This window comes from Petromyzon marinus, chromosome 1 (assembly GCF_048934315.1).
Source record: "Petromyzon marinus isolate PM22_M1 ecotype Great Lakes invasive population chromosome 1, UKy_Petmar_22M1.pri1.0, whole genome shotgun sequence".
In the NCBI taxonomy this organism is placed as follows: Eukaryota; Metazoa; Chordata; class Hyperoartia; order Petromyzontiformes; family Petromyzontidae; genus Petromyzon; species Petromyzon marinus.
Window position 1 is genome coordinate 34,928,087 of NC_133667.1, and position 26,469 is coordinate 34,954,555.

The 26,469-nt window shown below is 51.7% G+C and overlaps 1 protein-coding gene across 2 annotated transcripts in view; it reads left to right on the forward strand.

Annotated features, from left to right (window-relative positions):
* Positions 1-26,469, forward strand: part of TMEM266 (transmembrane protein 266) — a 255,880-nt gene that overhangs the window by 1,471 nt on the left and 227,940 nt on the right. The gene's annotated exons all lie outside the window — the stretch shown is intronic.

Consider the following 26,469-nt stretch of genomic DNA (forward strand, 5'->3'; position numbering starts at 1 on the left):
GCCCGTCCGTCTCTCTCGCCTCCGTGCGGTAACCCGCGTGCATATGCGCGTGCGAGAACATGTGTGCGCGCTCAGGCACATCTCTCTGTGCGCGTGAGCGTACGCGTACGTGCCGCCGGCCTGCCTGTATCATACATGCACGTCTGTACACGTGTGTCGCTGTGTATGTGCGCGCGGCGGGACGGGGCGTGTGTCCGTGTGTGTGTGTACGTGTGTTGTACGTGTGTGCGTGCTTGTGTGTGTGCGTGTGTGCGTGCGCTTGCGTGTGTCCGACCCGTCGCGCGTAGGCTCTTGCATATGCAACGCCACCCGTACACGGAGCTCATCTTCATTGTAGCGTGCGCCACTCTGAGCAGCCGATGGAGCGCGAGGAGGACGGTGTTGGTGTCTGTGGCGGGGGTGGTGGGGGGGGGGGGCTGGGGATTCGAAGCCCCCCCCCCCGCCCTCTACCCCCGTTTGCCTGCCCGCGCGTCATACTAATTAATACCAGAGGCACACGGTGGCAACCGCCATCAACGAGACGCCGATGAGCAGGATATATATTAAACAATATAGAAATCCCTCTCCAAATCACCCATCCCACCCACCCCTACCCCACCCACCACCACCCCCCACCCTAGGCAGCGCGCTCATTTACCTGCGCGGCGCGCAGTCTGCACGACGCCGAGTGGCATTGATGCGATGCAAGCCCGGAATATATTACCCGGCGGATTATACTCGCGCGCGCCTGTGTGTGTGCGTGCGTGGGTGAGTGTGATGCGTGCATAAAGGGAGGGGGATGGGGGTAGCCGGTGGTGTAGCGGTTTAGCGCTACGCTGCGCTACGAACCAGGCGGGAATCGAGTTCGATTCCTGCCCACGGCCACCGACACCAGCGACGACGATCCCCGAACCGGTCCTGGGCTTCAGCTAGGTCAACTCGGCCTCGAATGAGCACCTGGCGCGCGGTGTCTAAAACATCGCCGCTGGGGGAGACAAAGGCGGCCGGGCGTGGTGCTGGCCACCCAATCCCTCGTGTGCCCTGCCGGCCTTCATAGGTGCTCGCTTACAACGCTTGCCCCAACAGTCTGTTAAGGCTAGATGGGGGATCATTGTTTTTGTGTTTCTCTCATAGCAGCATTTTTTCCTACCTAGACTCTCTCCTTTTCAAATGTTGCACACAGCCTGAGTGGCGCGCCTGTATGTGTGTGCGTCTATTTGTTTAAACATTGTAATTTAATTCTACGTGGGTTTTTTTTTATTATTCTCCCCTTGAATCATTCAGCAACGTTATTGTTAAGATGTAACGTGTACGCACGGGTGTACACGTGTTTGCATGCACGTGTGCATCTGTGTGTGTTGTACGCGTGCGTATATACATGTGTGCGTGTCCATGCACATGTGTGTGTGTATGTGGGTGCATGCATGTGCATATACGCATGTGTGTTCGTGTGTGTGTGCGCGTACATCGGTATGCTAATGTACATGTATGCATGTGTGTTCGTGCAAATATAATTGTATATGCGCGTGCATGTGTTCGCACGTGTGCATGCATGCGTGTAACTACGTACGAGCTTGCGCACGTGTGTGCGTACGTGTATGCGTATGACCGTGTGTGTGTACGCGTGCGTATGCACGTGTGTCCACACACGTGTGTGTGTGTGAGTCTGTGCCTTTGTGTGTACGTGCGTGTCCGTGTGTGTGTGCGTGCGCGCCGCGGTGGCAGGAATGTTTAGAGGGAGGACTGTGGCTGAAACGCGATAATTAAGAAACACATCACGTGCCCATGTCTATCGCGGGGAACACTTAGCCCCAGGATTTAGGCGACCACACACGCTCCACGCGTACATATTAGCACACAAAGACCAAGATCCCCCCCCGCCCCCCTGTATAGCTTTACCAGAATGTTGGGGCAAGTGTTGTTAGCGAGCACCTATGAAGGTCGGCTCGGCACACGAAGGGGCATTGTGGCCAGAATCGATGTCCGCCTTTGTCTCCCCAGTGGCGATGTATTTCACATCGCGCCAGGTAGCCATTTGTGGCTGAATGGAACCTAGGGGGAGGTTCACCCAGGACCGGTTCAGACAGTCGTCACTGGCGTTGGCCGTGAGCGCGAATTGAACTCGAGTCGCCGCGGTTCGTAGCTTTAACCCGCTGTACGTGTGTGTACGTGTGTGTACGTACACACACATGTCTCTGTGTGTGTACGTACACACGCAGAACATGTGAGAACACGTACGTACGCGCGTGCACTCGTATACAATTTGTACGCACACAGGCGCGTGTGGCACGTGTACTACTCGTCTGCACACACAAGCGAAGACGGAGGCACCCACGCGTACACACACTCACTCACTCGCGTTTTCGGCACGCGTACAAACGTCTATGAGTGGGCACGCATAGACAGCACAGCAACCGCCGTACGTCACTCAGTCGCGGTGACGTAACCGCGTCGCTTGTGCCAGGCTAGGTGCACCTTGAGGCCACGAGAGGTGTGGAAGACTCGCTGGCACGAGGTCACGGGACAGACCCAGGTGTTATGGTTTGACTGAAATGATTGTCAGATGCACCATCTATGCTTCCCACTGTGCCAACTCGCTGCGTTTTATCCGCCCGGGCGCTCCGCTCGTTATTGTGAGCGTCGCTACTCTGACCTCCGCTATTATTGTAGGGCGACTGCCTCCAACTGCCCAGTAGCGTCCTTCACGAGCCTCCTCCGCAGAGGCCGATCTTGACACCGCTGGTGCCGGTCATCAGCAAGTCCACTCAGCTCCACGTCCTCCTGTATCGCATCAGCTACATCTCTTCGCCAGCGCTGGCCGCGCCGGTTAAGCCCGTCTTATCCGGCCACACAGAAGCTGCTTGTGCATGCGGTGGCTGAGCATATACACACAAAGACAAAGATCCCCCGTATAACCTTAACATACTGTTTGGGCACGTGCTGTTAGCGAGCACCTATGTAGGCCGGCATGACATATGAGGGGGTGGGTGGCCAACACCACGCCCGACCGCCTTTGTCTCCCCAGAAGTGATGTTTACACACTGGACCAGGTTCTCAATTGAGGCTGAGTCGATCTAGGGAAGGCCCAGGACCGAATCAGATAAACGTCACTGGTGTTGGCCGGGTTCGTTTGCGCAGTGCGCTAACCGCTGCGCCACCACTCCCCACATTATATATACACACACTGGTACACACATGCACAGAAGCACGTACTCGCGTACACACACACTCATACACACATGCCACGCATTCACACACACGCACACACTCACATGTCACGCATTCACACACGCACACACTCACACACACATGTCACACATTCACACACACACGCACTCACTCACACACATGTCACGCATTCACACACACGCACACACGCCACGCATTCACACACGGGCACATGCCCACACACACGCATTCACACACGCACATACACACGTCACACATTCACGCACGCATATCCCGATTGGCAATTCACTGCTAGAACCTCGTAGAGACCAAACTCACACACACATTGTTGCAATTGCTGCAGGTAGTTATCCCTGTGGTACTACGTCTCCTGCTGCCTGTGCTACCCACGAGTAATTATACTGCAGCATGGCTTTGGGTTGCGTGTGTGGACTTGAGTCGCAGGACAGAATCGAATTTACGGCGCCCGCCTCTGAGTTTACACACGGGCGCGATGTGCGAACATCCACGATGTCAAAGACAAAGGTCCCCCGTGGCAGCCTCAGCAGACTGTTGGGGCAAGTGCTGTTAGCGAGTAGCACCTATGAAGGCCGACACGGCACACGAGGGGGCGGGTGGACAGTACCGTACAAACACACACACACATTTGCGTGTGTGTGTGCGTGTGTGTGTGCTTGCATGGGTGTTTATAGTGGGGAGCGGTAGTGTAGCGGTTAGCGCGCTGCGCTACGAATCCGGCGACACGAGTTCGATTCCCACTCACGGCCAACACCGGTGACGATTATTTGAGCCGGTCCTGGACCTCCCCTAGGGCGACTCAGTCTCAAATGAGTACCGGATACGATTCGTAAATATCGCTACTCGGGAGACAAAGGCGGTCGGGCGTGGTGTTGGCCACCCACCCCATCGTGTGCCGTGCCGGCCTTCAAAGGTGCTCGCTAACAGCACTTGCCCCAATAGTTTGTTCAGGCTATACGTGGGATCTTTGTTTCTTTGTGGGTGTCCTGGTTAGCGCACTGCGCTACGAGTTCGATTCCCGGCCACGGCCACCATCAGTGGCGGATAACTGAAGCTGCATCTTGGACCTCCAGTAGGTCACCGCAGAATACCCTTCTGCGGTGTCTCAACATCGGGGGGAGACAAAGGTGGACGGATTGAGGGCGCGGTGTCAACCACACCACAAACTCGATGGGGGTTGGGGTGCTCGTTAAGAGCACTTGCAGAAGTGTCGTGACACGTGCGTGAGCGATGCGCAAAAAAAATGTCCCGTCAGTCACAGATCCTTTATTGTCAACCAGCTGTGGCATAGCGATCCATTGCAGCTGTGGGTGTCGTTTGCAAGGCAAGAGACCTCCGGCACGTCATCCGAGATGTGCGGTGAGATCGCGTTCAGAATGTGCGATTAGATTGAGGACTCGTAATAAACATTCCTTTTTACGGTCCCTGGTTGTTTCACCGCTGGATTAAAGCCCCCCCCCCACTTCCACCACCGTAGCCCCTCCCCCCCTCACCCCACCACGCTATGCCGCGGCGTCGGTCATAGATGGGTCCATAATAGAGGTTTTTTGTTGGGTTAAATCGCGTAAATATATAAATGCGTCGTTAAAACCCGCCACCACCAGAACAGAACATGCCAATTCATCACTAGTACAGCCAAGCTCTCCAACACACCGGTGTGCTGTACTAGTGACGAATTGGCATGTTCTGTTTACGTGACAACCCTTACTAGTTGGCTGTGTTGGGTGGTGGCGGGTTTAACGACACATTTATATACTTACGCGATCTAACGCAACAAAAACCTGCATCATGGATGATATTGTTCGCGAAAGCCTCCCACGTGTCAATCATAGATGGGTTTATTTGACCATACTTCGCCATCCCGCTCAGTGTATCGGGAGCGGCGGTTTTATCCCACAGGACCCGTCCCCGTTCCAATTCACCAAAACGATGACGTTAAAAGTCAGCCGCGGGCGGCGAGTCGAACTCGTCCGTCGGTCGCCGAGGGTTCCATCGCTGCGCCCCGCGTACGTCCGCCGGGTGTCGGCGAGTCTTGGGCTGGCGACGATTGGAACGCGCGGGGCCACAGTGCGCGTCGGGAATGTTCCGACTCGTGTCACCGCCCATTTGGCAATAGGGGGAGCAAGCGTTTTTCTTTTTTAAATTCTTCCTATTTTTGTACGGGAAAGAAAAAAAGTGCATCAATTATAAATTGACACCGACAAAGTCGGCTCGCCCGGATAATAAGAAGCAGATTCTTTAGTGGCACGCTCGCTCCTATGACTGCTGCATATCCACGCAGCATACAGGCAGCTGGGAGTTCATTGGTCAAACATTTCAAAGCACGGCCATTCGTAAAAACCGAGTCTTCGGACTCAGTCAAGGCATTCCCGAGTTAACTTTATAACATCTTACCAAATTATTATTATCATCATCAGCAGCAGCAGTAACGTAATTCACAACCATTATTGTCAGCATCATCAGAAGGTCCCTCTTGCAAAAGGGTATTGAGTTTCCGTGAAGACTTTCCTGGGTAAAGAAACGTCAGAATAATATTAACGAGAGTTACTAATAATTATTAGTATTATCGCTGCGGATCATTATTAATTACATCGGGCGAGAATCAATCGAGACAGCGTGTGTTTGGTAAAGGTGGAATCATTACGTCATTCGTTTATCCTGTAAAGGCCTCACTGAGTCTCAAGACTCGTTTTAAGGAGAGCGCTTCATCGCAATGTCCGGGCAGTGTGCCACGACTGCGAGATTTGTCTCAACGTGCGAGGAAACTGGAGTACAATACACACACCAGGGGGTAGCACTCACAAGCTCTGCACAGACAGATTCGAGAACCAATCACTCTACTGCCATATGGCCACCTTGTAGCACAAGCCGCCAACGCCTCAGGTACTGCCAGCCAGTCTCCAGGCTCACCCCTGCTTAGCCTGAGAGAATGTGTCGAGGTCTGACGCACATTTGGTGGGCGATTGGGTCCCAGGCGCGTGGGAGGTTAGTTACGTGATGCTTGTAGGGGCGCCGCGGTGTCGAGATGTTAACTACCTCGCCTGGTTTACGGGAGGTCGTGGGTTTGATCCCGAGCCTGACGGCTGATGTATATTTGGAGTTTGCGTGTCCTTTTCCCCCGTGGTCGCGTCGATTTACTTTCCGGGTCCTCCGGTTTCCCCCCTCCACATTTAGAATCAACAACACGCATTTAGAGTATTCGGCTGCTATAAATTTCCACACGATAAACCACCTCGTTGAGCTACTATTCGTGGCCAGGTGGCTTCTGAAAAAGAGCTACATAGCTCAGTGTGTGGCCTTACCTGGTCAAATAAAATAAAAAACATTTTAATAGTTTAAATAGATACGGTCTTCGAAGAGGAGGCAATAATGCCGGCAGCAGATGTAAGGCCGCGCCGATAGCAAGCAGAGCCCTCTCGATCGTGCGTTAGAATAATTAACGGCGGCGGCGGCGAGGCGTTGGACAGGGCGAGCGAGGGCTGCGTCTGCAGGTAGCGACGTCAGGGAGATGAGTCACGGAACAGACTTTTTTTTCTCTGCAGCAGCAGCAGCAACAACAGCGGCAGCAGCGGCAGCAGCAGCGGCAGCAGTGAGCTCAAGCAGAACTGTGGTCGCTCAACATCTAAAGTGGCCAGCAAGCGGCGAGTCACGCGCGTGCGTCGCGCGTGTCTTGAGACACGATTTGCCGAGCACACCCTCCCCCCCCCCCCCCCGCCAGAAACATGCCAAGCGACTAGCAACAAACAGCACGCTCGAAGTTGTAATGCTTAAGCGTTAACACGCGTTCCTTGAAATGAGAGCACGGGGGAAGAGACGACGGGAGGAGGGGAATGGCAAAGTCGAGCGGTGTCCGCGTGCCGTTTCGTAGCCGCTCCTGCGGGGGACGACTCCACGATTTCGGACGTCAATTCGCGACGCTTTAATGACGTTCTGTGGCCATTGGCAGAGACTAAGGGTAGTGGTGCTGCTGCTGTGGTGGGTGCACTGGGGCTGTGACATTTACCCGCCTGAGTTCGATTCGCCACCACGGCTAACGTCGATGGGGAGTCGTCGCACGTGGACCAGTCCCGGAGACCTCCCGCCCCCCCTCCCCCCCCCACATCGTCCACTCGCACCAATGAAACGTGAACTCGATGTTAGAGTCAAACAACCCCTATGATTGACACGGTGTGGGAGGCCTTCGTCCGGCAGTGGATTTACAACGAAATGAACATTCTCATTGCAATCATATTAGCATGGTCATATATTTTTTTATTTACTGCGGAAATTATAGGTTCAAGAAGCGGGAGAAGATGGCAAATGAAGTGCGTAAGCAATTTTGAACAATTGGATGCACCTAGGAGTGTCCGATGCAAAGTTCTTGAGTCGATATCATGGACAGAGCCAAATGTGAGGCCACGGATCGCCGATGCCTTTGAGAAAGGACTCGGCACACAGAGGAGAGATTCGGAATATCATCCTGACATGCTGTTTGTTGCTATAGTAAACTTGGGCATGGTATGTCAACCAGTTAGGACCTACGATTCAGATAAAAAAACGAATTGTCTACCTTTTCTCGAGAAGGGCGAAATGCACGTCAAAGGCCGCGGCGTTGTGTGACGTACTCGGACACTCTGACTTGCCCATGCACGCTGGGGCGATAGTTGACGGTGCGTTACTTTTTTACAATTTATTTTTTGTATTTTAGGAAGATGATCCAAACATTGAGCCGCGTTTGCCGAACGTATGGTAGTAATTACCCAGAGTGAAACAATTGCTCGCGCCGGTTATCAATTCGGACGATTGTGGTACACGTTGACGGTGAGGTCACTCGATGTGTGGAGCTGCCTCCTTCTGCGAGCGGCTGCAGCAAGGTCCACGGGTCTGTAGCTTCGTGGAGGCTGATTCTGGACGCCCCATTCGCCGAAAGTACTCTCCATGTGTCTCGACTGGAACGTGGAACGCTAAAAATGCAGTGGGTGTCCCCGGCCCTGACGTTTCACGATCGGAATGAATTCAACATTCGGAGTGTTTGGCAGAAGCACTTTGAGATGAGACGTAACGGTATAGAAACCGCGGAGCAACGTTACGGAGATCGTCAGCATTGCTTAGGGCAGCGCTCTTCACTAATTTTCAGACGGGGGGGGGGGGGTCACTTTCGTCGATCAGAAATCATCAGTGTGAGGACCGCCACACATTTGACACCATTGGGGGTTTTACAGCAGCAGCAGCACGATGATGTTGGTGATGGGGGTGGGGGGGGTGTTTTCACTCTTTGTGTATTATCGGGGGCCGCACATCAGGGGCTGCACTAAAGGCCACCAGGGGCTGCCAATGACCCGCGGGGCCTTGCAAACAAGAATACTGCCTTAGCGTCACAGTGATGGCGATGATAACATTCATTACAAGAATTGTCATAAAACCAGTCATAATCGTTTAATACATAATAATTATGCTTCGGAAATGGCCATTACTATCATTGTCATAAAGATGCCATAATTGTTTTATGTAAAATCATTACGTCCTCAATGGCCCACAGGAGTTTGTGGATGGCTGTTGCCAATGGCATTTGATTATCTGACCGATCGCTGCTGACGATGCTCAGAGAAGTCAAACCTGGCCTGGTATTTTTTTCGTCTCTTCAACACATTTCACGTTGGCAAAGACAACCTCTCTCCCGGAAGTCTGCGTTACTTTGGTGAACGATGAAAAACGGCAAACAAAGTACGTCCTTTCTGCGACGGGCCGAGATCGTTTTTAGTTTCCACGGCACTCGAGTATGTGGCTCCTGTGAACAGAAGAGGCCTGACGGACCGTGGCCGTGACAGCGAGACACAATGTAGCATGAGACCTAACAGTTGTGGACATTGCCTTGCGGGGCCATGAGCTAACGCGCAATAATAGAGCCTTAAAGAAAAAAAAGTCCCTCTTACACAAAGGCGCTTTCGGCCTTCTTAAACCTTAAGCATTCACTGGCAATCCATTCGAAAACTTCTGCGCAGTGGTCCGAGAAAATGTACAAGCGATCGCCCCAGTTGGGTTATAGGGGTACGACGCAGTGTGCGACATTTAGTGCACCCAGCGACCCAAACTCCATTAGAAAAAGTGTCACAGAATCCTACTGCATGCCCCGATGCATCGCGATGATCGCGAAGGGGGGGGGGGGGGGGCGGCATGGTGGAAGTTAGCGGAACGACACCGGCTGCTCGCTCTCCGATGTGTTTTCGTGTTGTACCGCGTATTTGGAAGCACCCTCGGAGAGCCACGCAACGCTAGCACGGCGACCAACACCATATGGACACTCCCTGCTGGAGGGGGAGGGCGGGGCAGAGCATGGAGATGGCCAGGTGCGTAACTCCTTGGCCTGGTGGCGCTGAGTCAGGATGCATGATCCACAGTGGCGCCACAGTGGCTAGGAGATGTTAACTACCTCGCCTGGAATACAGGAGGTCGTGGATTTGACCCCCGAACTCTAACGCCTGCTGTACATTTGGGGTGTGCGTGTCTCTCTCCCCGTGGTCGCGTGCATTTTTCTCCGGGCCATCCGGTTTTTCCCTCCACTTTTAGTATCAACATCGCGCGTTTATGATATTTGGCTGCTGTTATGCATTTCCACATGATAATAAGCCACTTCGTTGAGTAATCATTTGTGATAGCCAGGTCAGGGCTTCTGAAAAAGAGCTATATAGCTTAGCGGGCCTTACCATTGTCAAAAAGACTAGTTTATAAACTAGTTTATAGAAGATACATCATGGGACCTCCTTTGCCAGTACCAAAATATGATAATAGGGTTTCCCCCTTTTTTCTGGCAACAAAACAGTTGTGTTAGGATGTTAAAACACCAAACTGAAACCTTTTGCAAGGAATCATGTCTGCATTAACCACAATGATTGTGGTCAGAATGCAAACAAAAAACATCCTCTGCTAATATATTGGCATTGTCTTTGAAACTGATCTAAACACCGTTTGAGACGAGGCTCGAAAGAAAGCTGTCTCTGGTGTGGACCAATCAGTTTAAAAGACAATACATATATTATCAGAGTATGTTTTTTTGCATTCTGACCACTCTGACCACAAGTATTGTGGTTAATGCAGACATGATTCCTTGTAAAAGGTTTCAGTTTGGTGTTTTAACATTTTAACACCTGTTTTGTTGCCAGAAAAAAAGGAGAAAACCTATTCTCATAGTTTATAGAAGGTAGCAATTTCAAATCCAAGTGGGGGTGGTCTACTCAGCCCACGTGGCCGTCATTGGTCGTCCAGTGTAGAGTGTAACCCACGCGTTCGTCGTCTTAGTCTGGAGCTCGGTACTGAACTTCAGTGATTCCCGCAATCTCCTCTCTCTACTCTATCGCAGCTGTCATCTCGAGCTCGTTCCCCTTCAGCCTTTCCTCGCGTGAACACTGTCCCCCAGTTCCCTCCGTCACCTCCAGCCTACGATCCGCTCGCGTTCTGCAATAGATCATCATCATCGTCGTCATTGCAGCAGACTATTGCGGTTACACAATTTTCCTACCATCCCCCCCCCCACCCCCCCGTGCGATCGAGAATGTGGAATTTTTACAGCCGGCTCAGCCCCGCCGACAAACGACAGACAGCAGAGGCGGCGCTCCGATCCCGCCCGGACCGGGAGACGCTTTTGACTTTTGGCAGCGCTAGCCCAGGCGTACCGCATACCACCCGCCTCCTCACCTGCAGCTGAATACCAATGAGCGGCCACACGCTCGCGTCCTTATTCCACTCGCTCGAGCAGGTCACGTCTCACCCCACAAACAGGATCGCTTTGACTTTTCTAAATTATTTGTATTTTTTTTTATTTAATTTTTACCAGGTAAAGCCCCACTGAGCTACGTAGCTCTTTTTATTCAGAAGCGACCTGGTTATCACAAATGATAGTTCAACGACGTGGCCTATCACGGGGACAATTAGAGCATCACATTTAATCTAAACGCGTGACGTCGATTCGCAATGTAGAGGGGAAAAAAAACCCTGAGGACCCGGAGAGAAATCCACGCGGCCACGGGGAGAGAGAAAGAGAAACACGCAAACTCAACATATATTTGCGTCACGGGTCGCGATCGAACTCACGACCTCCTGCACACCAGGCGAGGTAGTTAACATCTCGCCATCCTGGCCGTGAAAACGGGACCCGGCCCCCTCCTCGGCCGAGCGAGGTCAGACCGGAGCGGTGCCCTGCGCTCTCTGCAACGCGTAAACGCGATTGACGGCGCCCGGTCGAACCTGGCACCGGTTAATTCGCATCTTGATTCCATGAGCTGCTCGGCTACTCCCGACCTTCTTGGCCTTTTCCCGAGTGAAAGAAAAGAAAAGGAGGGTGGAACCATACGAACCCTGACCTTTACGGGGAGGTGACCGGGCTTGGATGTGGGTGATGTGGAGCTACAGGCAAGCAAGCACCGTGCTACTTGGGGCGGCAGGGTGGCACCTGACCAAATACCACTGACTATTCTGTGGCATTTGATCAGGAGCCCACACTTTGTCGTGAGACCCAGTGAAGTCCGGTTGGTTGTTCAAGTTGCCTGTTGAACATTAATGTGACGCACGTGGTTTGCGTTGCCCCCCAGCGGTCAGAGCACTGAGCCGGCTCTTCTGACGGTCTGGGTTTTGAATCCAGGCAGGTGCCCGTGATTACATCGGAATCTCGGCTTTGTGACCAATGACCGCACGAAAAAAAAAACCCATCACGTACAATGCTGATCTCAGGTCTGGGATCGGTTGATTATCACCTGACCAACATAACTCTCAGTGGCAGAGCAGGTGGGAGAGTGAACCAGATGTCTCTTGAAATGATGTCAGTGGTAGCTCTGTGATGTCTGCTTCCCGAGGCCATTCTCTAAACCGAAAGGGTTGCTCTGCGAGAAATGCAGTTGGAATTTTCATCTCCATGACACGACACCGCCATCACAATCGGGATAAAATTGGCGGAAACGAAGAGCGATATTTATTTATTAATGCCACGGTCGCTCCGTGCAGGTAGTAGCAGGGGCGGTGACATCACCGTCCCACTTAATAAACTGCGCGGGAGCTTCTCGTGCTGGAGCCGCGGTGGCGTTGGAGAGATTGCGACGGCCAGGGACCCGATTACAAATCCGTGGAGACGGAGCGACCCGGTTACTAATCCAGGCCAGCCCAGGGAGAAGAGAGAGAGACGGGGGGGGGGGGGGGGGGAGGAACCCGGCGCTCATGCAGATGAGGCATATGCCAACGAGGCACGCTGGAGTCAAGCCCTCGCATCTTCAGAAGAATACCATCAAACATTGCGATCAATGTCAACAACAACAAATACTTACAACCTGACGCAGCTAGTCCACCCCCCACCCACCCCTCCTCAGGGTTGTCACGGTCCGCGCTTGCGTGGAGGGGATGTGGAATGGCACTGAAGGCGGCGGGTGACAGACGGGCACCGCGGAGAGACGCGAGGCCCAGCTTAGAGGGAGACGGGGCGCTGTCTGCTGCACTCGTTCGTTCGTTCGTTTAGCAATCACCGCTTCGGAAGCAAAAATATAATTTATTTCGGGGTGAAATCGGAGGCGCACGTTTGGCAACGCGCTCGTTTGAATTGTCGTCGGTCGGACGGGGTGGGCAGCTGACGGGGTGGGCAGCTGATGGGGCGAGCAGCTGATGGGGCGGGCAGCTGATGGGGTGGGCAGCGGACGGGGTGGGCAGCTGACGGGGTGGGCAGCTGATGGGGCGAGCAGCTGATGGGGTGGGCAGCGGACGGGGTGGGCAGCTGATGGGGTGGGCAGCTGACGGGGTGGGCAGCTGACGGGGTGGGCAGCTGATGGGGCGAGCAGTTGATGGGGTGGGCAGCTGAAGGGTTGGGCAGCTGACGGGGCGGGCAGCTTATGGGGAGGGCAGCTGATGGGGCGGGCAGCTGATGGGGTGGGCAGCGGACGGGGTGGGCAGCTGATGGGGTGGGCAGCTGACGGGGTGGGCAGCTGACGGGGTGGGCAGCTGATGGGGCGAGCAGTTGATGGGGTGGGCAGCTGAAGGGTTGGGCAGCTGACGGGGCGGGCAGCTTATGGGGAGGGCAGCTGATGGGGCGGGAAGCTCACGGGGTGGGCAGCTGATGGGGTGGGCAGCTGACGGGGCGGGCAGCTGACGAGACGGGCAGCTGATGGGGCGGGCAGCTGACGGAGTGGGCAGCTGGTCGTGAGCCCGAGAGGTTTTTTTTGAAGGGGGGAGGGGGGGGGGGTGGACGGACGGAGGATGTTACTGGCGGTGTCATCGGACACACGAGAGGGTCGGCGGAGCGACGCCTTATTAATCCTCGTCTCGCGAATATACCGGCCCTGCACGTGCCGTAGCAGCCTTTATTATGGGGCAAGGGAACCCGCCTCAAATGCCACGCTCTATTAAATGCCATCTTCTGTTACCGAGGGGTTCCTTAGGCCCCGGTATCTTTCCTACCCCCCCCCCTCCCCCCCCAGGGAGTGCCGCGGCACGGCGACAGTTATTGTACCGTTCGGGGTCTGCGGCGGCGGCGGTCATTGACACGCACCACACATCTGCATCGTAGAGCGCGGCGTAAGCCCTCCGCAATATGAATTCAAATTTCTTCAGGTGTCCCACGCGAACGTCGGACGCGTTGAACGGGAGGGGGGGGGGGCTTGGGAGTGGGGGGGGGGGCGCTCGCGGTACGGGAGGAGGAGGAGGAGGGTCGACGTCAGGCCCCCGTCAGTCGTTGGGTTATCGGTACATCGCGCCGAGATGCGTTTGCGGTCGCATTTCATCTCACCGTGAGCGGCCGCAAGTGGGGCCGCAGGTTTTTGCCGATCTGGGCGGAGGGCCCCCCCACGTGTGCGCTCTCAATTCTCCGACGCAGAATGACGATGGCGTTCTTCTCTAAATGCCAGGTGGTTGGTTGTTTTTGTTGTTGTTGAACTTGCGGTTAATCGACGCGAGTGTATATACCGGGGCGTGATGTGTCGGCGCTTTGGAGGCAACGGTTGGTAAATCTCGCGGAGATCTGTTGTCAAACCCTCAAACGCCCTGGCCTTTGAGGTAAACGGGAGCTGTCACTACAGCAAGCGGGTTCATGTCAAATGTCTGTGTTGAGTATTATGGCCGTGTATGCATAGTGGGGGTTTCACTGGGCACTCTGGTTTCCTCCCGCAAACATCCCAGATGTAGGAGCCCCCTTGAACGAGAGTCCAGAGACTCTCTTGTAAAAAAACAAAACACACGTCTGTATAATAGTCGTGACAAAATGCGATTAAAGCAACCCGAATTAATGTTCAGGCAACAAATTGGTCGAGAAAATCGCGGTGAAAATGCAACGAGGATTGACTTCGGGACACGTTGGCAATTTACTCCGTAATTACTTTCGCCAGTCTCGGTAAAACGTCAGTGGCGAGGCATATCCAAACCAATCCCGGGCCACCATCCAGCACTGACCAGCGTGGTGAAGTATGGTCAAACAACCTCCATGACTGACACGGCATGGAGGGAGGCCTTCGTCCAGCAGTAGATCAGCAGAGGGATTTTAAGTGCAGTAGCTATTTAACAACAACAAAAAATCAAACGCTGTTTGTACATATTTTGTCATGCATTATGTATGCATCGTGAACTTCTTTCGCACCGTACGTATCCAACCGTGCTAATCGGATGGCCGAGTAACGCGGCAAGTCCTCGTAGCCTTCCTGAAAAGTGCAGCGTTCAGCAAAAAAAAAAACCCGCGTTCACCGAAAACAATCTCCCCGTAAATAACGTGACGATAAAGTTTGGCGGGATACGCAGTACTACAACACACGCAACACACAGCGAGATGGCGGGACTAATCATTACCGAGGGTGATCCGCCGCCTTACTGTATCGCTCCGCCCACCGTCTCACCGTATCACCGCTCGATGAGCGTTCCCGATGGCTCGCCGCATCGTCGGGGTCGCGAAGCGCCGCGCGCTGCGCTCGTTTGATGCAACCGCCGCAGCTGCGCTGTGGCCGCGTTCTTCTCACCCCCCCCCCCCCCACCCCGTTCCTTTTTGTTGGCTCGTCCATCGAACAAAGACGGCGGTCGCTGCATCGCGCGCTCTCGGATGCGCCTCTGCGGCCGTCTGGAACGCTCTTCCTTCCGATGTTAGCAAGCCACTGCATGCATTTCTCCAGTGGTTTCCTGATATCGGAAGGAAGAGCATGCCATTAGGAAGCCACTGGATGTATCTAGGTTGAAAACGAATTTCACCAGAAATGATTGTCGCGTTTAGTTTGTGGTCCTTCCAACCGCACCTCAGAAGAGCACAGTTGGCTACGTACGGTGCGAAAGAAGTTCCACATACGTAAATACATTCTTGTTCTGGAACGTCAGCGATTATCGCGTCATTTGCACCGACAGATTTGCGTGCGTTCATCCCGTGCGTTCAGCCCCGATGCCTCTCGCAAGGGACGTGCGGGTCTCAGTAACGGCGCACGTGCAGAATAAATAGAGTTGATGACTGAACGGATGATTGGGGGAAAAAAAAATCTGAACCTCACGGCCTCGTAGTTAAGAGATGGCCCTGAGTGACGCGCAGGGTTGGATTAACGCATTCGAGGCGGTTCATTTACCAATTTTTAATTTATGAAGTCACTGGCTCGGCAATAATGCGCATTTATGTGTATACTGTATTAACAAGCAGGCGAGCGAATAACGCAGCCTGGGCACAAATGTGGCGATTTCAGCCAAGAACAAACACAGCAGTTTACTCTCCAACACACCGGTGTGCTGAACTAGTAACTGATTAGCACGTGTTGTTTACGTGATACACCTTATTCATTGGCTCCGTTTGGTGGTGGCGGGTTTGACGACACATTGATATTTACGTGATCTAACCTCAAAAAAATATGAATCTCTATGGAAAACTACAGGAGTACGCACGCTACAAACCGCGACATTTGTGTAAAAACGTACATCGTTGGTGTAGCGATAACCTATAGTTGTATACGTATTGTACGCGCTTCTGCGGCCGTCTGGAACGCTCTTCCTTCCGACATGAGGAAGCCACTGGAGCTTTGCACTTTTAATTCTAGATCGAAAACTAATTTCTTCAGAACTGCTTGTTGTTGTGTTTAGTTTGTTGTCCTTCCCCCGCACATCCGATTAGCACGGTCGGCACGGTGCAACCAAAGTTCAACATACACACATGCAAGGGGTGAGCGGTGGCGCAGAGGTTTAACACACTCCGCTGTGAATCTGGCGACCCGAGTTCAATTCCGGATCTCGGTTAGCAACATCGGTGGTGAGAGATATCCGAACCATTCCTGAGCCCCTCCCTTCACCAAGACGCATTGACCAGGGCGGTGAAGTATGATCAAACAATCCCCATGACCCACCGACACGGTGTGGAGAGGCCTTCGTCCAGCAGCGGATTAGTGACTTCCGTGCCCTTCAGAATAATTGTCTGCCTCGGACTCTTCTCTTCGAATGAGCTTCCGCTTGCTGGCCTCATTCATCCCAGCCGCCTCCATCTCCCCAGCAGTTATAGATTTAGCACCACACAAAGATGTGCATCGCATGTGTAAAAACTCTCAGCCTCAACCAGACGACCACCGGCTCAAAAGGGCTCCCCCCTCCCCTCTCCAAATACACGCATAAAGGGACAGCCCCTGGTTGTCCTCATGGACGGCATGGGCCAAGCGCTTGTTAGCGAGCTCCTATTAAGGTCAACAAGGGCGCACGCGTGGAGTCGGTGAGGTCGCGACCATTCCTGGCTACCTTTCGCTCCCCCTTTGCTTTTGATCCTTGATCGCACCAAGAAATCAGTTTAGGCCGAGTTGACCGAGCAGAGGGTGCCAGACCCGGGGTCAGATCTCTACGCCGCGTGTGCGGGCAGGCATTGCGCCCGAGTTGCCGGGACTCTCAACAGTGTCCAGCTTAGCCGCGAGCGACGTATGTGGGTCCGCACTTTCTACCCACGGTTACACGGAATGTGCCTCTTCGGCAGCTAGCCGGGCTTGGTCGCACGAAAAGCAGGTGCTACAGGCTGCTGCGGGGCTACGTCGTGGGCAGCAGAGGGCAGTTCAGTCAAAAGATGCGCAGTTGTTACTGCACTTGAACGCTTTCACGTCTATCAGAAATCAGAATGTTTATATACCGCGGGAGAAATCCCATGAGCTATGAAGCTCTTTTTTTTCCACAGACGTCCAGTTGGGGCACGGGCTCAAAACGTAACAACAACAAACACAATACGACAACAGGCGTGCAAAGTATAGGAAAGGTAAACAAATCACGTAAAAAAATTGAATCTAATAAAACTAAACCATGTGTTATCTTACCAGGTAAAGCCCACTGAGCTATGAGATTATTTTCACAGATCCGCACCGACCAGCGTGGACAAATAACCCCCATGAGCTGTACGATGTAAGGAGGCCTTCACCCAGCAGCAGACTGACACGACGAATGTACAAATATTGCATGAATATACACTGAATGTTCACAAATAGGATTGCACGTACACGCACGTGTCTACGTGTTACTTCCATATAGATGCATTCCACGTGCGCTTAAAGGAGAATGTGCATTGTGTGGGAGGCCCGTCAGTGATTTTTGCCCGGAGCTCTCAAAACACAAGGTCCCACAATGAATACGATTCACGCGGCCAATGCTCGTCCGCTTGCATCCGCCAAATCCGTGGTACAAGCAACCTGAAAAACCCGTGCCGGCCTCCCGCCCCTGGAGCGGAGTTCACGCTCAGCAAAACCGACGAGGTGGGGAGGATGCGGGGGGTGGGGGTGGGGGTTAAAAAGACGAGGACTCTGCCCAAGGATTCGACGCAATGGGCACAGCGGTGCCATGACATGGACCCTGGTACACGGAATGATGACATTGGGAGGGCCGCCACCCCCCCGCCCCCCCTGTCTAATACCCCTCCTTTTTGTAGCCCGGAGGGTGCCAGGGCCCCTCCGGAAACCGTGGGCTCCCGGTGCAGTTGCACCGCCTGCGCTCTCGATAGCGACGTCACGACGCACGGGCAGCAGCAGCAGCAGCTCAGCGTAGGCACCAATGACCGTGAAGGTACCTCCGATTAGCACGGTTGGCTACGTACGGTGCGAAAGAAGTTCAACGTACAAAGAGTACATACGATTGCAGCGACAGCGTGGATGCGCACCTCCGAGTGTACGTGTGCAGCCGGTTTTTGTCAATCCACTGCTGGATGAGAGCCTCCCCACACTGTATGGGACGCGGGGATCATTTGACCATACTTCACCGCGCTGGTCAGTGCAGATTGGTGCAGGCAGGGAGCACAGATGGGGCAGCATCAATGAAATGTGCTGCACTGCCCATCTGCTGCCCATTATACTGGCCAGCAAGTGGCCGTGTGCCAACCTTTTTGTGCGTGCCGGGCACTCATCCAAAAGCACTATCTAGAAACTACAAATATTTTACGTACTTTTTGGTTCTTTCGGTAAAGTCACGTGGGTAGAAATAAAATAAAACAAAGCACGACGCTTCGATCGCAACACAAGCAATCTTCATCAGGTTCGAACAACCACAGCAAGAAAATGCTGCAGTAGGCGAGAGAGTTGCCGTGGCAAGAGGTTATATAGGTAAGAAAGGAGGAGCAAGGGGGGAGAGAGAGAAAAGGGGGGGGGGGGTGGGTAGGGGAAGGGGGGGGGCTGCGTGAGCGCTAGGGGAAGAGGACGTGAGGCTGTGGGGGGAACTATTTTACTTACCATGTAAGTTTTAGTTTCTGTATAGCATTTTTTGTATTTGCTCCAAGGCACTGTAAGTCTCAATGGAGTCTCACCTCGTCATGCACGACATCGGTGGCTCCTCGAATGGTTCATTTCTCCCACGAATAAATGATCAGTAACAAATTGGCTATAAAATGTCCATCGTGAAATTATTTCCAAGACTTTTTCAGAGGCAACCCGGCCACACATGGTAAGTCGTCGAAATGGCTTATGTCGTCATCATACGTGGTCATCATCATCACCACACGTGGTCATCATCATCATCATCATCACACGTGGTCATCATCATCACACGTGGTCATCATCATCACACGTGGTCATCATCGTCATCATCACACGTCGTCATCATCACACGTCGTCATCATCATCATCATCACACGTGGTCATCATCATCATCATCATCACACGTGGTCATCATCATCACACGTGGTCATCATCATCATCATCACACGTGGTCATCATCACCATCATCACGCGTTGTCATCATCATCATCACACGTCGTCATCATCATCATCATCACACGTCATCACTATCATCATCACACGTCGTCATCATTATCATCATCACACGTCGTCATCATTATCATCATCATCACACGTGGTCATCATAACATCATCACACGTCGTCATCATCATCATCACACGTCGTCATCATCATCATCATCACACGTCATCATCATCATCATCACACGTCGTCATCATTATCATCATCACACGTGGTTATTATCATCATAACACGTCGTCGTCATCATCATCATCACACGTCATCATTATTATCATCACACGTGGTCATCATTATCATCACACGTGGTCATCATTATCATCATCATCATCATCACACGTCGTCATCATCATCACACGTCGTCATCATTATCATCACACGTCGTCATCATTATCATCACACGTCGTCATCATTGTCATCATCATCATCATCACACGTCGTCGTCATCATCATCATCACACGTCGTTATTATCATCATAATCACACGTCGTCATCATTATCATCATCACACGTGGTCATCATCACACGTCGTCATTATAATCATCATCACACGTGGTCATCATCATCATCATCACACGTGGTCATCATTATCATCATCACACGTCGTCATCATTATCATTATCACACGTCGTCATCATCATCATCATCACACGTCGTCATCATTATCATCATCACACGTCGTCATCATCATCATCATCATCACACGTCGCCATCATTATCATCATCACACGTGGTCGTCATCATCATCATCACACGTCGTCATCATCATCATCATTACACGTCATTATAATCATCATCATCATCATCACACGTCGTCATCATTATCATCATCACACGCCGTCATCATCATCATCACACGTCGTCATCATCATCATCACACGTCGTCATCATCATCATCACACGTCGTCGTCATCATCATCATCATCACACGTCGTCATCATTATCATCATCATCACACGTCGTCATCATCATCATCATAATCATCACGCGTCATCATCATCATCACACGTCGTCATCATTATCATCATCACACGTCGTCATCATTATCATCATCACACGTCGTCATCATCATCATCACACGTCGTCATTATCATCATCATCATCATCACACGTCGTCATCATCATCATCACACGTCGTCATCATCATCATCACACGTCGTCATCATCATCATCATTATCATCATCACACATCGTCATCATCATCATCATCACACGTCGTCATCATCATCATCACACCTCGTCATCATCATCATCATCACACGTCGTCATCATCATCATCATCATCACACCTCGTCATCATTATCATCATCATCACGCGTCGTCATCATTATCATCATCACACGCCGTCATCATCATCATCACACGTCGTCATCGTCATCATCATCACACGTCGTCATCATTATCATCATCACACGCCGTCATTATCATCATCACACGTCATCATCATCATCATCACACGTCGTCATCATCATCATCACACGTCGTCATCATCATCATCACACGTCGTCATCATCATCATCATCATCATCATCACACGTCGTCATCATTATCATCATCATCACACCTCGTCATCATTATCATCATCATCACGCGTCGTCATCATTATCATCATCACACGCCGTCATCATCATCATCACACGTCGTCATCGTCATCATCATCACACGTCGTCATCATTATCATCATCACACGCCGTCATTATCATCATCACACGTCATCATCATCATCACACGTCGTCATCGTCATCATCATCATCATTATCATCATCACACGTCGTCATCATCATCATCACACGTCGTCATCATTATCATCATCATCATACGTCGCCATCATTATCATCATCACACGTGGTCGTCATCATCATCATCACACGTCGTCATCATCATCATCATCACACGTCATTATAATCATCATCATCACACGTCGTCATCATCATCATCATCATTATCACACGTCGTCATCATTATCATTATCATCATCACACGTCGTCATCATTATCATCATCACACGCCGTCATCATCATCATCACACGTCGTCATCATCATCATCATCACACGTCGTCATCATCATCATCATCACACGTCGTCATCATCATCATCACACGTCATTATAATCATCATCATCATCACACGTCGTCATCATCAACATTATCACACGTCGTCATCATTATCATTATCATCATCACACGTCGTCATCATTATCATCATCACACGCCGTCATCATCATCATCACACGTCGTCATCATCATCATCATCACACGTCGTCATCATCATCATCACACGTCGTCGTCATCATCATCATCATCATCACACGTCGTCATCATTATCATCATCACACGTCGTCATCATCATCATAATCATCACGCGTCATCATCATCATCATCATCACACGTCGTCATCATTATCATCATCACACGTCGTCATCATTATCATCATCACACGTCGTCATCATCATCATCATCACACGTCGTCATTATCATCATCATCATCATCACACGTCGTCATCATCATCATCATCACACGTCATCATCATCATCATCACACGTCGTCATCATCATCATTATTATCATCACACGTCGTCATCATCATCATCGTCACACGTCGTCATCATCATCATCACACGTCGTCATCATCATCATCATCATCATCACACGTCGTCATCATCATCATCATCACACCTCGTCATCATTATCATCATCATCACGCGTCGTCATCATTATCATCATCACACGCCGTCATCATCATCATCACACGTCGTCATCGTCATCATCATCACACGTCGTCATCATTATCATCATCACACGCCGTCATTATCATCATCACACGTCATCATCATCATCACACGTCGTCATCATTATCATCATCACACGCCGTCATCATCATCATCATCACACGTCGTCATCGTCATCATCATCATTATCATCATCACACGTCGTCATCATCATCATCACACGTCGTCATCATTATCATCATCATCACACGTCGTCATCATCATCATCATCACACGTCGTCATCATCATCACACGTCGTCATTATTATCATCATCACACGTCGTCATCATCATCATCATCATCACACGTCGTCATCACCATCATCACACGTCGTCATTATTATCATCATCACACGTCGTCATCATCATCACACGTCGTCATCATCATCATCACACGTCGTCATTATCATCATCACACGTCGTCATTATCATCATCATCACACGTGGTCATCATCATCATCATCCTCATCACACGTCGTCATTATCATCATCACACGTCGTCATTATCATCATCATCACACGTCGTCATCATCATCATCACACGTTGTCATTATTATAATCATCACACGTCATCATCATCATCATCATCACACGTCGTCATCATCATTATCATCATCACACGTCGTCATCATCATCATCATCACACGTCGTCATTATCATCATCATCATCATCACACGTCGTCATCATCATTATCATCATCACACGTCGTCATCATTATCATCATCACACGTGGGAATTTATAAGATCTGCAAAAAAAAGCCTGAAGGCGCGTCAACTTACAAATATGGAGGGGGGGGGGGGGGGCAAAATCGGTTGAACCCGGGGAAATATTCACGCGACTATCATGGGGAGAGAAGTTGCGGACTCCAAATAGAGAAAAGGCATCAACAGGTTCCAGGATCGAACCCACCACCCTCCTCGGGTTGCCAGGCGAGGGCGATGATTATTTTAGGAGTGACAATTCGACATTACCGATTTCTGAATGTATTCTGTAATGATTGTATGGTCCCGTATAGCACACTCAGTCATAATACAGAACCGTATAGGTGTTTCCTAAATGCAATTAATAAAAAATGAATCCTGCAGTCTATGCCATATGCGTATTAATATGTAATAATAATGAGAAGTAATTACAGCTCATTTGCCAATCCACTGCTGGATGAAGGCCTCCCCATGCTCTGTTAGTCATGGAGTTCGTTTGAATATACTTCGCCAAGTTGGTCAGTGCGGGTTGGTGAAGCGATCAGGACCGTTTCAGATATCACTCTCTCCAGATGTTCGCCTCGGATGGGAATCGAGCTCAGGTCGCCGGGTTCAAGGCTGCAGTGTGCGAGCCACTGTGCCACCACCGCTCCACCCCCATTTTCGCGAGTCCATTCTTATTCAATTATTATCATCATCTCAAAACAATTTAGGCCCTTTCACAAAATCCTGAAACTCGCGTGTAGAGATCCTCATCCCATTGGCACGGTTGGCTACGTACGGTGCGAATGAAGTTCAACGTTCATACATCCAAGCAGTGTACTAACACAAGGGATATAAACCATCATGCCGCCCAATTCGACTGGCGTCGCCCTTTCGCGAGGTGCGGCTTCTGGTCGCTCGTAGAATCACAGAGAGCCGCCTTTCAAACACCTGTTCTGGTGACACGTGAGACGCGTGCGCGGGCTGAACAAAAGACTGGGGGGCTCGTGGGTAGCATCGAGAAGCATCCAGGAGCAACCCAATGCCTCGCGCGACGACGCTACGCCGAGGCAGCCGTGCGACCGCTCATACCAACTCGCGATGCGACGTCGTTCCGTTCGCTCGATCGCGTTCTGTCCAATTGGCGTCCACGTTATAAAAAGATGCGTTCCCCTAATACATTCACCGCCGTTGTATCCAGCTGTCGTCATGAAAACACGCGGCGTTATAGGAGAACACAGACTGTCGCACTGAGGCTGAGCGCCGCGAGTCGGGGTGGGCTTTACAAAACGGGACGGGCTGAGCGCCGTTCGCTTGCAAGAGCGCCGGCGTACCCAGCGAGACGCGGCCGCGTTCAGGTTTTGAGTTGCAGTCGCCTGAGTTTAAAACGAATGGCTACAGAGGGTGGGTAGGTGGCTGGTAGGTCAGAGCATTGAGCTGAGTACCTGGGTTCGAAATCCGGGCAGCCGGCAGTCGTTAAACCGAGGAACCAAGTGTAGCGAGTTGGTGCATGCATGTTGAACATCTTTTTGTCGCACCGTGCTCATCGGAGGTGCGGAGGAAAGGACAACAAACTGAACACAAGAAAGCTGTTGTAAAGAAATGAGTTTTAGATGATTTAAAAGTGCATAGCTCCAGTGGCTTGCTAATATCGGAAGGAAGAACGTTCCAGACGGCCGCCGAAGCGCATCCGACAGTGCGCGATGCGGTGACCACCGCCTTTGTTCGATGTTCGACACAAGGAACGAATGAACGGTAGGGACGAGACGAGGGACGTCTGCGATTCGCCCTCCCCTGCAGCCCGAAACTCACCCACGTCTGGTCGGCACGAGGCGAGGATGAGTCGACGCTGCCGCAGAGAGAGAAACCACCACGAATTTAAATTCCGTGCGTCACAATCCGCGCAGTTTCCACACGCGGGGCACCGTGACATGACCGTCCGCGGCACGGCTGACAATCTGTTCAGCGTGCTATTGACATTTTATTATCAAAAACTGAAACATACAATCTGAGCCCACCTCCAGCCACCTCCGCGTTCCCAAACGCCTGTACATAATAGAAGCGGGGGGGGGATGTTTTAACCCCTTAAGGGCCAGCGTCGAGATAGCCGAACGCGAGTACGCGTGTGCATGGTGGTCTCCGTATCAAAGACATCTCGGCACAACAACAAATACGCTCTGTGTGTGTGTTTTTTTAGCTCTTGGATAGGCACCCGATTAAAGATAACGCCACTAGCCCACGGTCATTCCCCCTGACTGTCCTCCATGGGAATCACGTCGGCGAGTTGATCGGAAAGCCCAGCTGTGATGTCACAGCGTCAACGGGAATCAACATGTGACGGTCGCTGACATTTAGAGTCGTGTTCGTGTTAAAACTACGTGGTGGAGAACTTACAAAACACAGGTCGGAGTAGAATAGTCTGATTTTAATTGTGTTGTAGCCCTCATTGTGCCAGCGGCGTTGTTGCTCGGTACGATGTCCGACGTTTTGCCCCACGTACTGCTGGGAGCTTCTTCAGGAACTTACTTACGTCTTCCGCAACTGAACTTGGCCAAAACGTGGTAAGCAGGTAATTGGTGTGTGGAGGTTTTCTCGTGGTATGTTGATTAAATGGCCTGGTACGTTTTAGTTTCTGTATGGCATTTTTTTGATTTGCTCCAAGGCACTGTAAGTCTCAATGGAGTCTCACCTCGTCATGAACGATATCGGTGGCTCCTCGAATGGTTCGTTTCTCTCACGAATAAATGATCAGTAACAAATTGGCTATAAAATGTCCATCGTGAAAATTATTTCCAAGACTCGGATCGAATCTCCGAGCCAATCAACGTAAATGTTCTCCTTCGTTTTTTTTTTTGCTCAAAGTTAACAATTCCGAGTCGCATTTAGGGACCTTACACTGAGCTGAGAGAGGCATTCACGTGAATCCCTGACAATCCTATAATGATCAGAACACGAATTCGAAAACAACCGACGTCAAAGAAAACGCCCCAGAAGCCACTTTCTCTCGCGAGAGCTTTAATTATTTGGAAAAAAGGGGGGGGGGGGGGGATTTCGGCGGAAATCCGTGAAACTGAACATCGTGGGTGGCAGCCGGCCAGCCGCTACCATCGACGACGGCAGCCACCAAAGCGGCGGACGTCTGTGACTCACGCGCGCTCGGCCCGCGGACCTTAATTGCTCGGCCTTAAAGGAGAAATGATTTTGCGTTTAGGATCCGTGACCTTTCCCTTGCTCATCAGACCCGGGGACTAGGGCTCGAGGTGGAGGTGAAGTCTAATCCTGGGGAGAAGGAATCGAGAGGAGGAAGAGGAGGGAGGAGGAGGTTAGCCCCAGGCGGGGGGAGGGGGGGGGTTGGGGGAGCTGCGCACTGCGGGAACGACGTTGAGTCATACCGAGCGCTCACCGACCCCGTTTATTCTCAAGTGCGGCCTCGTGCCCGGCTGCTCCATCAAACGTTGTCAGCGCGGCTGAGCGAACGTCGCTCGCCCCGAGAAAAGAGAGCCGGCCAAGTGCGCGGCGAGGAACACCTCGAATGGGTTCTTCCCCGTTGCTCGCTTTATTATCGGCGTGCAGATGATGAACATGCCAACGGGCGCGCCTTGGTCTCATCGTGCCGGCGGGTTTCAGGGGTCGCCTCTGCACGCCGCCGTGCGCTCCGTGC